The sequence below is a fragment of the Chiloscyllium plagiosum genome, chromosome 25 (assembly GCF_004010195.1).
Source record: "Chiloscyllium plagiosum isolate BGI_BamShark_2017 chromosome 25, ASM401019v2, whole genome shotgun sequence".
NCBI lineage: Eukaryota > Metazoa > Chordata > Chondrichthyes > Orectolobiformes > Hemiscylliidae > Chiloscyllium > Chiloscyllium plagiosum.
The window spans coordinates 8,556,426-8,569,662 of NC_057734.1; the positions used below are offsets into that span (position 1 = coordinate 8,556,426).

General features: G+C 42.7%; 1 protein-coding gene across 2 annotated transcripts in view; it reads right to left on the minus strand.

Annotated features, from left to right (window-relative positions):
- The window catches only part of wscd2 (WSC domain containing 2), a 561,402-nt gene that overhangs the window by 408,048 nt on the left and 140,117 nt on the right, over positions 1 to 13,237 (minus strand). The window contains exon 2 of one of the 2 annotated variants that reach the window (XM_043715457.1): positions 12,573 to 12,705. The exons of the other annotated variant lie outside the window; for it this stretch is intronic. The gene's annotated coding sequence lies outside the window, so the exon portion shown is untranslated. The remainder of the gene's footprint in view (positions 1 to 12,572; positions 12,706 to 13,237) is intronic. 2 annotated transcript variants of the gene reach the window in all.

Below are 13,237 nucleotides of genomic sequence, written 5' to 3' on the forward strand. Positions count from 1 at the left end.
TTGGAGTACTGTGTGCTGTTCTGGTCGCCTCACTTTAGGAAAGATGTGGGAGCTTTGGAGAGGGTGCAGAGAAGATTTGAGGAGAAAGTGAGGTCTGCAGATGCTGGAGATCAGAGCTGAAAATGTGTTGCTGGAGAAGCGCAGCAGGTCAGGCAGCATCCAGGGAATAGGAAAATCGACGTTTCGGGCATAAGCCCTCCTGTTTCCTGGATGCTGCCTGACCTGCTGAGTTTCTCCAGCAACACATTTTCAGCTGCATAGAAGATTTACCAGGATGTTGCCTGGAATGGAGAATAGGTCGTACGAGGATAGGTTGAGAGTGCTAGGCCTTTTCTCATTGGAACGGCGAAGGATGAGGGGTGACTTGATAGAGGTTTATAAGATGATCAGGGGAATAGATAGAGTAGACAGTCAGAGACTTTTTCCCCGGGTACAACAGAGTGTTACAAGGGGACATAAATTTAAGATGAAGGGTGGAAGGTGTAGGGGGGATGTCAGGGGTAGGTTCTTTACCCAGAGAATGGTGGGGGCATGAAATGCACTGCCTGTGGGAGTGGCAGAGTCAGAATCATTGGTGACCTTTAAGCGGCAATTGGATAGGTACATGGATAGGTGCTTAAGCTAGGACAAATGTTTGGCACAACATCGTGTTCTATGTTCTATGTTCTACAGCTCTGCATGCAAATTTGGATGGTCTTCCTATGGAAAGAACAAAGAAACTAAGGATTAGATGCTAAAGATCAGACGCCTCAGATGGGAGAAGAGACTTGAAATATTGGGCTGGATTTTCCTGAGATTTCAATGTACCGGATTGTACGGGGGTCCTTGAGTGCACACCCCTGGAGCCAGATTGGTAGAGGCAACTCCCTGATTGGCTGTCTCTGCCCTCAACTCCAACTTCAGATTGGCAACTCTTGAGTCTGCAGGGCCAATGGGAGGCTAGCCAGCAACTTCTGAAGCTTGGCAGCCTCTATGTGAGAGAGGTGGGCATTGCTTATGTGTAGAGGAGGCAGGAGAGGAATCCATTCCCATACATGGCTGTTGAAGATACAACAAGAGGCAAAAGTAATTCACTGTTATTGTACATATTTGCCTGATGGATGAGTTTGCTGCTATTTGATTAATGTTCACTCCTATTTTGCATCTTGTTCGTTGATCTTGTCAATTGTTCTGACGCTCCTCACCAATTATTTTCTTCTCTCTCCTTAAGATACTCAGTTATTACAGAATTACAGGATACTGAGAGGCCTGGATAGAGTGGACATGGGAAAGCCATTTCCATTAATAGGAGAGACTAGGACTTGATAGCACAGCCTCAGAGTGAAGGGACTTGAGTGATTGTAATGAGGTCAGCCAGGTGAATATCATAGAATATGAGTTCCTGATTGGCTGTTAAACTGGTCCAATCAGGGAGCCCTGGTGAAGAGCTTTCACCCAAAACCTCGTTTTTCCTGCTCCTCGGATGCTGCCTGACCTGCTGTGCTTTTCCAGCTCCACACTCTTGACATAAAATACGAGCATGATGCAGGGCTACGAAAGAGTAAGGAGGACAGATTTTGAAACAAAACCAGAAATTGCTGGAAAGGCTCAGTAGGTCTGGCAGCATTTGTGGAGAGAAATCAGAGTTACCATTTCGGGTTCAATGACCCTTCCTCAGAACTGATGGTAGCTAGGCAAACTGAGATTGTTTTAACCATTTTTAATGCTAGACCTCATAAATTGGTCATCAATACCAAACATTGACTCTCTTTCTCTTTCCACAGGTGCTACCTGACTTCCAACACACAACATTTTCACTTTTGTCTCATTTAAGTGGAACTGGTGAGAATGTCACTTTTCGGCTGGTCATGTTATGCTCAGAATATAGATGTACACCACAGATTCTTAGCCTGAAAACTAACATTAATACTGAAGTGATATTGTCAATGGTTACCAGAAATAGCTAGTTCAAAATGACACTTTTTCTCATAGGGCGTTGGTTCATGCATTTGTCTAAAATTCTTCAGTTCCCTTCAGAAGGAATGGGTTGGTATTAATGCTAACTGCTGCAAGTTGACTTAAACATTAATGAGTGAATAACTGGACATTCTTCTTAGCTATCAAGTCTGCTGTTAGCAAGGTATCTTAAGAGGAATTTACACACAGGCTTAATATTGCTGGCCAGTGGTTTCACTCACTCTTGCACATTATAAGTTAGAATGTAAACATAGAGTTGGGATTTTGGAGCAAAACACTATATTTTTTAAAATGTGCTCATAGGATGTGGGCACTAAATACAACTGATTGCTAAAGCATTGGGCTTGGAGTCACATTTCAGCCCGATTGCATCAGGGTGGCAGATTTCCATCGTGAATGGACTTCTGTTACTCGGATTAAATGAATTTGAATGATTTATTGTCACTTGTCTTTCAGGGAAAATAGAGTGAAAAGGTACAACAGTTGCCGCGTTCCGGCGCCAATTATAAATGAAACAAATATCCGAAAGTCCATCTCTCTTCTTTATCCACTGCTCCAGCTCAAAGTTTCACCCCCTTACCTGCATCCACTTATCGCCATCCCACCACTCTTCCTCCAGCCCCACCCCACCCCTTCCCTCTATTTACTTCCCTCCCCTCCCCACTCCTGAGGAAGGGTGTCGGCCCCAAACGTTGACATTCCTGCTCCTTGGATACTGTCCGACCTGCTGTGCTCTTCCAGCTTCACATCTATCGACTCTAACTTCCCAGCATCTGCAGTCCTCACTGCGTCAAAGTTTCACCCCGCTGATACCTTGCGGGACCCCTCCCATCGTCAGAGTCACCACCCACCAGCGCCATCTCTTCACTGCTTGACCAGCCTTGACCAATACCGCCGGATCCCATGCTGGACCCACACTCACTCCTTCCCCGTAGGAAAGAAGGAAGAGAAAAATTACGATAAGGAAAAGAAAACAGAGAAAGTAATAGAAGAGGCCCCGTGCTCGGGTGGGTTATTGTGTCAAATCAGCAGCTTTCGAGCCACTGGTGTAAACACCAGCTTTCCATTCCAGGTCAATTTCATAAACTGAATTTAAGTCCCACAGAGGCTGAGGTGGGATTTGAACTCATACTTATTTTCTGCGCATAAAAGAAAACAAAAAAAATTGCATAGATTTTAAGTGGCGTGCAAAAGAAGCAAGGATGAAGTGAGGAAAATATTTTTCACATGGTGAGTAGGTTTGGGTTTGGAATGCACTGTTGTGAAATGTGGGGGAGGCAGGTTCAATGGAGGCACTGGATGATTATTTGGATCGGAATCATGTCCAGGGAATAAGTCACCGCGGTCTTACTGGACCATAAGACATCCCATTAGAGAGACAGAAAGACAATTGCTGGTGGTTTAACCCAAGAACAGACTGAGGAGGAGAATCCTTCACGGTAATCGCAGCTGGCGTGGGAATTGAACCCACGCTGTTGGCATCAGTCTGCATTGCAAAGCAGCTAGCCGCCTGAGACAAACTGACAAGGCAAGAAATTGGCATTCAGTCATAGAGCTGGCACAGACACGATGGGCCAAATGGCCTCTTTCTGCATGACAGCAATTCTGTGATTGTGACACTGCAACATACCTTCACTCTTAGTGAATCTCCTCTTAGTGAATATCCATCGTTCCTTCTGTTCTAATCCGCTCCACTCTGCGCTCAGTTGGCCATTAATTCTCTTGATTCTAGAATATGGTTTACATTTAAAGAGGTGACTTTAAAAAGAATTAAAAGAGCACGTATAATCATAACCTGGGAACTGTGGGTACTTGACTGACATCGCAGGGACTAAGTTCTTTTAAAATCATATCTTCAAGCCTACAATGATGGGATGTGTCATGGGCAGTGATAAGGTGTGACAAATGTCTTCAATCCAAGACTTGCTACAGTTCACTTGGCTTATCAATGTACCAGAGTAGCCAGGCAACTCCAGTCGAGAAGTTATTTATCATAACTTGATTGCTTCCTGTGACACTTCCTCCAAGTATAACACCTAGATGATGGAACATCATAGCACAAGAAAAAAAATCATGTTTCTATTTCTGTTAAATCACTGTGAGAAAGTGACATTGCAATGCAGTTTCAATTGAACTTCTAAGACTACAACAGCCTTTCATTTCAGTCAGAGCATTATAAAAATAAAAAGGGAAATGCAGAAACAACAGCTGACCACATGAGAATGATAAACACCTCTGCACAGACTCACCATCACTAATTGTGGCCTTACTCGGTATTACCCAAGGAGATAGTTAAAGAAACAGAAAAGCATGGAATTAGGGAAATGGTTCTTGGAACATCATCTGTGCATTTATGTACATTTATTCTAATTGGATGACCAAGCCTGCGCATTGTTGGAAACAATGTGAAAATTTGACTTCACTGCAGAAGTGTCGAGCTGCAAAAGAGGGTACACAAAGCAGGTTTGAGAAAGTGAGGACTGCAGAAGCTGGAGATCAGAGTCGAGATGTGTGGCATCCGAGGAGCAGGAGAGTCAACGTTTCAGGCATAAGTCTTTAATCAGGAATGATAGGGGAGGGAGAGTTAAGGGCTAAGAGATAAACAGGAGGGTGGGGATGAGAGTGGAGGTGAGGTAGCTGGGAGGGCGATTGGTATATGCAGGTGGAGAGTGATAGTGATAGGTTGGAGAGAGGGTGGAGTGGATAGGTGGGAAGGAACATGGACAGGTAGGACAAGTTAAGAGGGCAGCGCTGAGTTGGAGAGTTGGATCTGGAATGATTTAAGGCGAGGGAAGATGAGGAAACTGGTGAAGTTGATGTTGATGCCCTGTGTTTGGAGGGTCCCAAAGCAGACGATGAGGCATTCTTCCTCCAGGTATCAGGTGGCTTAGATTTGGTGGTCAAGGAGGTCCAGGACTTGCATGTCCTTGGCAGAGTGGGAGAGGGTGTACCACTAACTACTGTCCTTTTGTGTGTTTTTTTACCTTGTAAGTACTGTAACAAACACTACGTTGAACAAACAGGCAGAAAACTCGCCACCAGGATACATGAACGCCAACTAGCCACAAAAAGCCATGACCCTCTCTCACTAGTATCCTCACATACGGATGAGGAAGGACACCACTTCGACTGGGACAATACATCCATCCTTGGACAAGCCAAACAGAGACATACATGAGAATTCCTAGAAGCATGGCATTCCAACCAGAACTCTATCAACAAACACATGGAGTTAGACCCCATTTACCACCCCCTGAGAAAAGGAACAGGAAGTGACTTCATCACAGGAAATAACATCACCACAGGAAATGATATCACCAATCCAAAGCAAACCAAACATATAAATAGAAAGCAGGAATTTTCTGCATTGCTTCGCCTGAAGCCCACTGAAGATGTTACCTAGTAGGGTAACGAAACATGTGGAAATGAACCTTCTAGCTCAGTGAGCAAACCTACAACCAAAACTCAACCTGAGCTATAAATCTTTTCAAAACTCACTTCCAGATGTATTTTACAGCAGTCCCATCAATGACATAAAAGTATGAGCAAACACTCAGAATGCATTCTTGTATTTGAGTCAACTTTGTTACAAACATCTTCCTGTTTGGCGAATGGGTTGAATCGCGTGCACACACACACACAAACAGATTATATACACACACACACACAGACATACTGACACATACACACACACACATGGACACACACACGTGGACACACACACTTGTACAAACAGACACACACATACAGACAAACACACAGACACACAGTGGTACAAACATACACAGACACACACTCACACAAACAGATACACACAGACAAACACACACACTCCCCTTCCATTCTGCTATTTCATGATTACCTACATTACAATTCTTCAGAACTCCTCAAATTAATTTGCTCCTTCAATTTCAATGTGATCAATCTTCTCGATTGGGCACCAAACCACACCACTTGGCATTATCAACTAATTTTGTAACATTATACTGTGCAGGTTTGTATGATGCATATTACTGGAAGTCCATCTAGAGCCTGAAATAGCTCACTGAAGATCTGTGCCAGTCAGTTCTCCCTTGGTAGAGCTGTCTTCATTTATCATCGCCTTCTGCTTTCTGTTGCTGAGCCAATTTGCAACTCTTCTTTAAAAGCCTCAGGTGTAGAACTCCATCACGTACATGTCAAACTGTATAGGCAGGACTACAGACTGAATTGTCCTTTTTTCATTCCACTGCTGGCAGATTTATGGGTTACATTTGAGAGAAAATGCTAACTGCTCTCCAGAATTGCCCTTCAGCCTCCCTTTGCCTCTCTGCCTCCTTTCTTGAAGGTGTTGACGTGTGTAAAGTTGAATTCAATCTCCAATTGTATAAGATTACAGTTCTGAAGTGGCTAAAATTCATGTTCCATTGGCTCCACCCATTCTACACAGTCTGGGGAGGAGACAGGAGTTCTGCTCTTGTTTGCAGAGGGAGTAGATTTATCACTAACAACGCTGGCAGATCCTAGTCATTATGTCTGATTAAATGAAGTTCTCTTTGTTGCTATTGTGCAGTAAACCTTCTTGTTATCAAAGGACAGTGCCCCTTCTGTAGGTACTCTATGCTGCTGTATCTTTCACCATTAGTCATGAGATGGGATCAGGTCAAAACAAAAGCAAATTAAGATTATCTTTCAATTACCTGATTAACCTGATTATCTAGTACCAAATACTGGTAGAGGTAGTAAATATTAAAAGTTACCAGGAGCAACTATCAGGAGAAATTACACAGCTCCCTCCAACACTCTTGAACTGGGAAGGCCACTCTGAAATTCTTCAATGCAATCTAGGCAATTGGAGAAATAATTAATGGCGGAAAGGGAAGGCTACCATTTCATCCAAACTCACAATGTAGAATCTCTTTTGAACTTTGGATCTTTAGACAACAAACCTGTCCATGATTGATCTCTGTGTCTTACCTTTGAAGCAGACACTGTTTCTAATTCATTGGATGGGGGCATCATTGTGTTGGCCATGCCCTTGAACTGACAAGTCATTGCAGAAGGCAGTTAAAAATCACCCACATTGCTGTGGGTCTGGAGTCACACGTACGCATGTTGGGCGGCAGAATTCCTGCTCGAAAGGGCTCTAGTGACCTAGATGGGTTTTTATGACAGTTGTTGCTATTAAACTGGGTTTTGATTCCAGATTTTTTATTGAATTCAAATTGCACCATCAGCGATGATGGGACTTGATCCCATGTTACCAGAACATGGATTCCAAACCGAAGGACGTTACCACGACATCAGAGCCTCCCATTTTCTATCAGCTCCTTCCCTTTCCAGCTAATTTTCAATAATTGTGTTGATTTTATAATACCCATGGATTTCTTCTGGAAGCTTTTTAATCGATATATTCAGCTCAGCAGGAGAAAGTGAGGACTGCAGATGCTGGAGATCAGAGTAAAAAAGTGTGGTGCTGGAAAAGCACAGCCGGTCAGGCAGCACCTGGGGGGTAGGAGAGTCGATGTTTCGGGCATAAACTCTTCATCAGGAACATGGGTCAGCAGTTGATTGATTTTTAAATACTCAGGAAATTAATGAAACGTGGACAGCATGTGGGAGGTGATGTTGAGGAAGAAGAGATGAATAGTTAAAGTCTCCATTTCCTTTACAAGCTCCAACCTTCTCATGTCCTGCTATCTGGTGATGGTTTCACTGCCGTCCTTATTCAGAATTCTTTTTTCTTTTTAAGCCTGAATCTCAACATTTTGCTGTGGTCAACAATTTCTGCAGAGCCTGCCTCATCTTGAAACCTTTCTTTGGGTCACCCAAAGTTCCTGCAAATTCTCCAAGGGAGACATGAAAATCTTTCTTCCCCTTTGCCCTTATATATTAAATCCCTTGGAAACTGAAAAGCTGACAGGGTCACAAGGTGAAAGCTGAGATTTCCTCAGTGGAATAAGTGCCAAAAAGAAATGAGTTCTAGCTTCCCATTTTCATCAGCAAACACATCATTTACATCAAATGAATGCTCTTTTTATTTTTGTATATAAAAGAGAGAAGGTAAAATTTGACAGCCAGCTGTATTCCTCGAGAATGAAAGAAATCAGAAATAGGGTCAGTCTTTTACCACTCCAGTCACCATTTGCCTCCTTAAGCTACATTTTAAATTGGAGCTCATCCCTGAGGACTGGCAAAATGTTTTCATATCAGTATTGTGTTACACCTCTCCTACAGCAACAGCAAAGAATAATAAAGTGCATTAGGCTGACAGAAGAGATAAATATACTACCTCAGTGAAAGGCTATCACTTTCTCATTGCCGCACACAAGGCCCCGAAGCCATGATTTCAGCACATATATCAAGGAAATCTATTTGTGGATTCGACACAAAAAAATGGCCTTTGGGTCCTCAGGTTTGTTACTGGCCATTCTCACTGTGTAAAATATAGGTTTTCTGTGAATTAACCGATGGAGACACAGCGTCTCTCCACCTTGTTTTAACATTTGGTCGCAATGTTGGAGGGGGTGCATCATTTCTACATTTTTAGAGGCCACACAGCCTTCTGTGTGTGAGGGAACTGACCAGCCTGCATACAGCTGAGATGACTAGCTTCCTGATTGCTAAGGAGGGGGTTCTTGGCTTGTGTAACAAGAAGGTGAATGGAGCTAAATATTGAAATGGCAAAAGCTACACTAGACCTTTGCAGTTTCCACCTTCACAACCATGTTCAGCTTATAAAAAGACGCGTCTTTCTTTTACTTTGTTTCACAATGCTCCCACAAAGAGCCTCGGGTTGTTTCATTCCATTAAAGGTGCTGTATAAATGTAAGTTCTTATTGTAATCAGTGTCCCAGTTATCGAATGCAATTCTGACTGAAGAAATTAGTTACAGTGGTCAGGGATATTTATGGCCAAGCGCAGTCTAGTTTGGTTTGGGATTATGGTTGACATGGACTGATCAGACTGAAGGGTCTGTTTCCATGCAGTATGACTCAATGACTCTATGGTGAGATTGAGCTGGCACAAGATTCTAGTGGATGGGTGCTCCATGACGTTATATCATGGATGGCAAAACTAAGAAACAGCCATGGATCCCTGTTCTGACCATTATCCTGTTGCTCCTGCTCTAAAGAGAAGGGGACTTTAGATTAAATTCCCTACAGTGTGGAAACAGGCCCTTCGGTCCAACCAGTCCATACCAACCCTCTGAAGAGTAACCCGCCTAGACCCATTTCCCTCTGACTAATGCACCTAACACGATGGACAATTTAGCATGGCCAATTCACCTGCCCTGCATATCTTTGGATTGTGGGAGGAAACCGGAACACCCGGAGGAAACCCACGCAGACACGGGAAGAATGTGCAAACTCCACACAGAGAGTCACCCGAGGCTGAAATCGAACTTGGGACGCTGGTGCTGTGAGGCAGCAGTGCTAACCACTGAGTCACCGTGCCATCTTTCACATCGTTAGCATGTCAGCAAATGTTGTGCTGTTCATTAAGTACTTTCTGAAAGTAGTTCTGTTGCAATGAAAGAAACAGTGCTCGTGTATTGGGGTGAAAATCAGATCTTCCCAAGATTCAGCCAGGTTTAAGGGTGAAAATAGTTTCTTTCTTCAAAGTACCTTCATCTTCTCAATCCTTCTTACAGTCCGTCTCTCCATTACTCACAAGTGATAGACAGTTTGCACATTTCTCAAAATCACCTTAATCAGAGCTGCTTTGGTGATAACTGTTATCTCCAGATATTTCCAGCCATTCCTTCAGTCTATTAGAATATTGCACAGGCCTCAGAAAGGCACTATATCTTTAAGACAGCTAGATGGCATCAGAACACTTGACACTCTACAAAAGATGCCTCGATCTTACTTTTCGTTAATCAATCAATCATTCAGGTAAGCAGTCAGCCAGTTAAAAGCAGTTAGTCAGTTGGTCTGTTAGTCAACCAGTCAGTCATGCAGATAAAGTAATAATAATATAAGTATAGAAACCAGACTACAGGTAAGTGTGCATTGTCATATCAGTGTACAAAGTATTAATAAACTTTAAGATATCTGTCTCAACAAAAATAACAGACTCCATGGACTCTATGGTATATATTGGATTGATGAGCATATAAAGGAAGTGTTCAGACTGTATTATACTGACAGTGATGTTTAACCCGAGGGAAAACAACATCACAGCCCAATCTCCCTAAGTAACAAGACCAACATCTGGAAAGCGGGTAGAAATAATCCAAATTGGCAGGTCGTGACAAAGCGACGAGGTTCACTACTGACCTAAGACAAAACTACTCACAAAGTGATTTCTTTGGCATTAATTTTAGTTAAAGGGTCTCCAGGGTTCTATTGAAACTGATACCCTCGAGCAGAGTAATCAGCCAATCACATTGCAGTATTCTCAGTAATCCAGGAAGTAAAATTTACTATTACTCACTTTTCAGAGCTTTTACAGGAATCAAAAAAAAGACTGGGTCACACACATGAGAAGCAGAAACATCATAAGGTGTACAAACTGTAAAAAATATTTGTTATTGTCTTAAAATATTATGGATTTTTTTCCTATTAATCTGAAATAATTACCATCTTGGACTTGCAGGGCAGAGAGATTGTTCAGTGAGAGTTATGACTTACCATACTCTCATAAGCCAAGTTTACTGGGGAATTGGTGGCCTAGTTATAATAAGATCATAAGATCTTAAGAAATAGGAGTGGAAGTAAGGCCATTCGGCCCATGGAGTCCACTCTGCCATTCAATCATGGCTGATGGACATTTCAACGCCACTTACCGTACTCTCCCTGTACTCCTTAATTCCTTGTGAGATTAAGAATTTATCAATCTCTGCCTTGAAAACATTTAATGTCCCGGCCTCCACTGTGCTCCATGGCAATGAATTCCACAGGCCCACCACTCTCTGGCTGAAGAAATGTCTCCTCATTTCCGTTCTAAATTGACCCTTTTTAATTCTAAGGCTGTGCTTATGGATCCTAGTGTCCCTGCCTAATGGAAACAACTTCCCAGTGTCCACCCTTTCTAAGCCATGAATTATCTTGTAAGTTTCTATCAGATCTCCCCTCAATCTTCTAAACTCTAATGAATACAATCCCAGGATCTTCAGCCATTCATCATGTGTTAGGCCTACCATTCCAGGGATCATCCATGTAAATCTCCACTGGACACGCTCCAGTGCCAGTATGTCCTTCCTGAGGTGTGGGGCCCAAAACTGGACACAGTATTCCAAATGGGGCCTAACCAGAACTTTATAAAATCTCAGTGGCACATCACTGCTTTTACATTCCAATCCTCTTGAGATAAATATCACTATACTCATTTTTCAGGGGTTATGCGTTTGGGAATCCCACAATGGCAGATGGTGAAGTTTGAATTCAATACAAATCTGGAACTTTTGAAAAAAAGCTGGCATAATGATAATGATGTAACCTTTGTCAATTGTCATAAAAGCTATCTGGGTAACTAATGCGACCTGGGCAAGGAAATCTCCTGTCCTCACATGGTCTGACCCATATGTGACTCCTGACCCACAGTAATGTGGTTGACTGTTAATTGCCCCCGGGGTAGTTAAGGAAGGGTCACTGAACCTGAAAGGTCAACTCTGATTTCTCTCCACAGATGCTGCCAGATCTGCTGAGCTTTTTCAGCAATTTCTGTTTTTGTCTCTGGATAATTAAGGATGGGCAATAAATTCCAGGCAAAACAGTGATGCCCTTGGCCCATGAATGAGAAAAGGAAAAACAAAGTTGCACACTATAAATAAAGCATAATGCTTTGGGGGATTTTAACAGCAAGATTGTATCTTGAATTGGGAAAGTTCCCCATCAACTCAGGGGACTTATAACAATTGTCAGCTGGTGGGACCTTACTCAAGGTTACAGTGACCTTCAAAAAACTTGGCACCATCTTGAACGAAACAATCTGCTATATCAGCACTCCATCCAATATCCTTGATGTTAACTCAACCCTTAACTGACACATAGTGGCAGCAGTGTGTGCTATGCACTGCAGCAGCTTATCAAACCTTCTTCGATCGAACTTGCCTAACCTGTAAACTCTATCACCCAGAAGGAGAAGGGCAGAGGTAGCACAGAAACAGAACTACTTGTAGCTTTCTCTCCAAGTCACACACCATCCTGACTTAGAACTATATCCCCGTTCCTTCATTGTCCTCAAAATCCTGGCAGAGCCTCACTCGGAGTGTCCCTGTTCTGTAAGGGCCACAGTGGTTCAAGATAGCAGCTCACCACCATCTTCTCAAGCATAATAACTGCTGGGCTTACCAGTTGTGTTCACATTCCAGGAAAGAATGAGAAAGTGCACCCTGTGGAAGAGCAGGGAATTACTGACAGCAGCCTCTGGATATTCACATGTAACTATGCATGTGCGGAAATCAGAAGGCACTGTCAGTTTCAAAGATAGTGCCCAGAATACGTTAACAACTTTGGAAATTTCACAACAACAAAGATCTGGAACCACTGAAATGCTGTTGCTCAGAGACAGTGTTTTAATTGTTTAAATTAAACATGAGGGCAATAGTTTAGCCGAGTCGATAAGCCCACAATGACAGAGGCGAGATCCTCTCAGTATTGCAAAAACTAAAGCCATCGTCTGTTACTCACAGTCACAGTCACAGTCAGCACTGGCCCCATTTCGGCTTCAATTGCTTGTGACATTCATCCACACTTCAGCAGATGCCTCAGGCTAATGTCAGCTTTGCTGGTTTTCTTTCACCTCAGTGTTCGTGGCTCTGCACTTTAAATAAAAAGAAAATTTTAACTTGATTTTGCAAAGTTGACAAAAGGAAACAGAAATTGAGAACAAATACCAAAAGTCTAGCTGGTGGAACTATTTTGAGAAATGAATTCGATCCAGCGGATTGGTGAAAGGTGAATGATGATATCAAGGCAGCAATTATTGAGGTGACAATAGATTGGAAAGCTCATAGGTTATTTTGATTCTGCACAATAGCGAAATATTGGATTACTAATGGATAGTTTAGATTGATCCTTATAACGAGTAGGTTGTTTTATTAGGATTGGTGGGATAGAGTGGGCTTGTTTCCAAAGGAGTGTAGTCTAAAGTGTATATGCTCCTCGGAGATCTTAACAAGATGTACATGGAAAGGATATTCCTCTTGTGGGACAGTCCTGGAGAAGGAAGCACTAAAATTAGAGGTCACCTTTTCAAGGCAAAGATGAAAACTTTTATCTCTCAGAGACTGTGTGACTTTGCAACTTTCTGCCTTCAAAGGTGGCCAGGATGTGGAGGAGCCAGTGTTGGACTG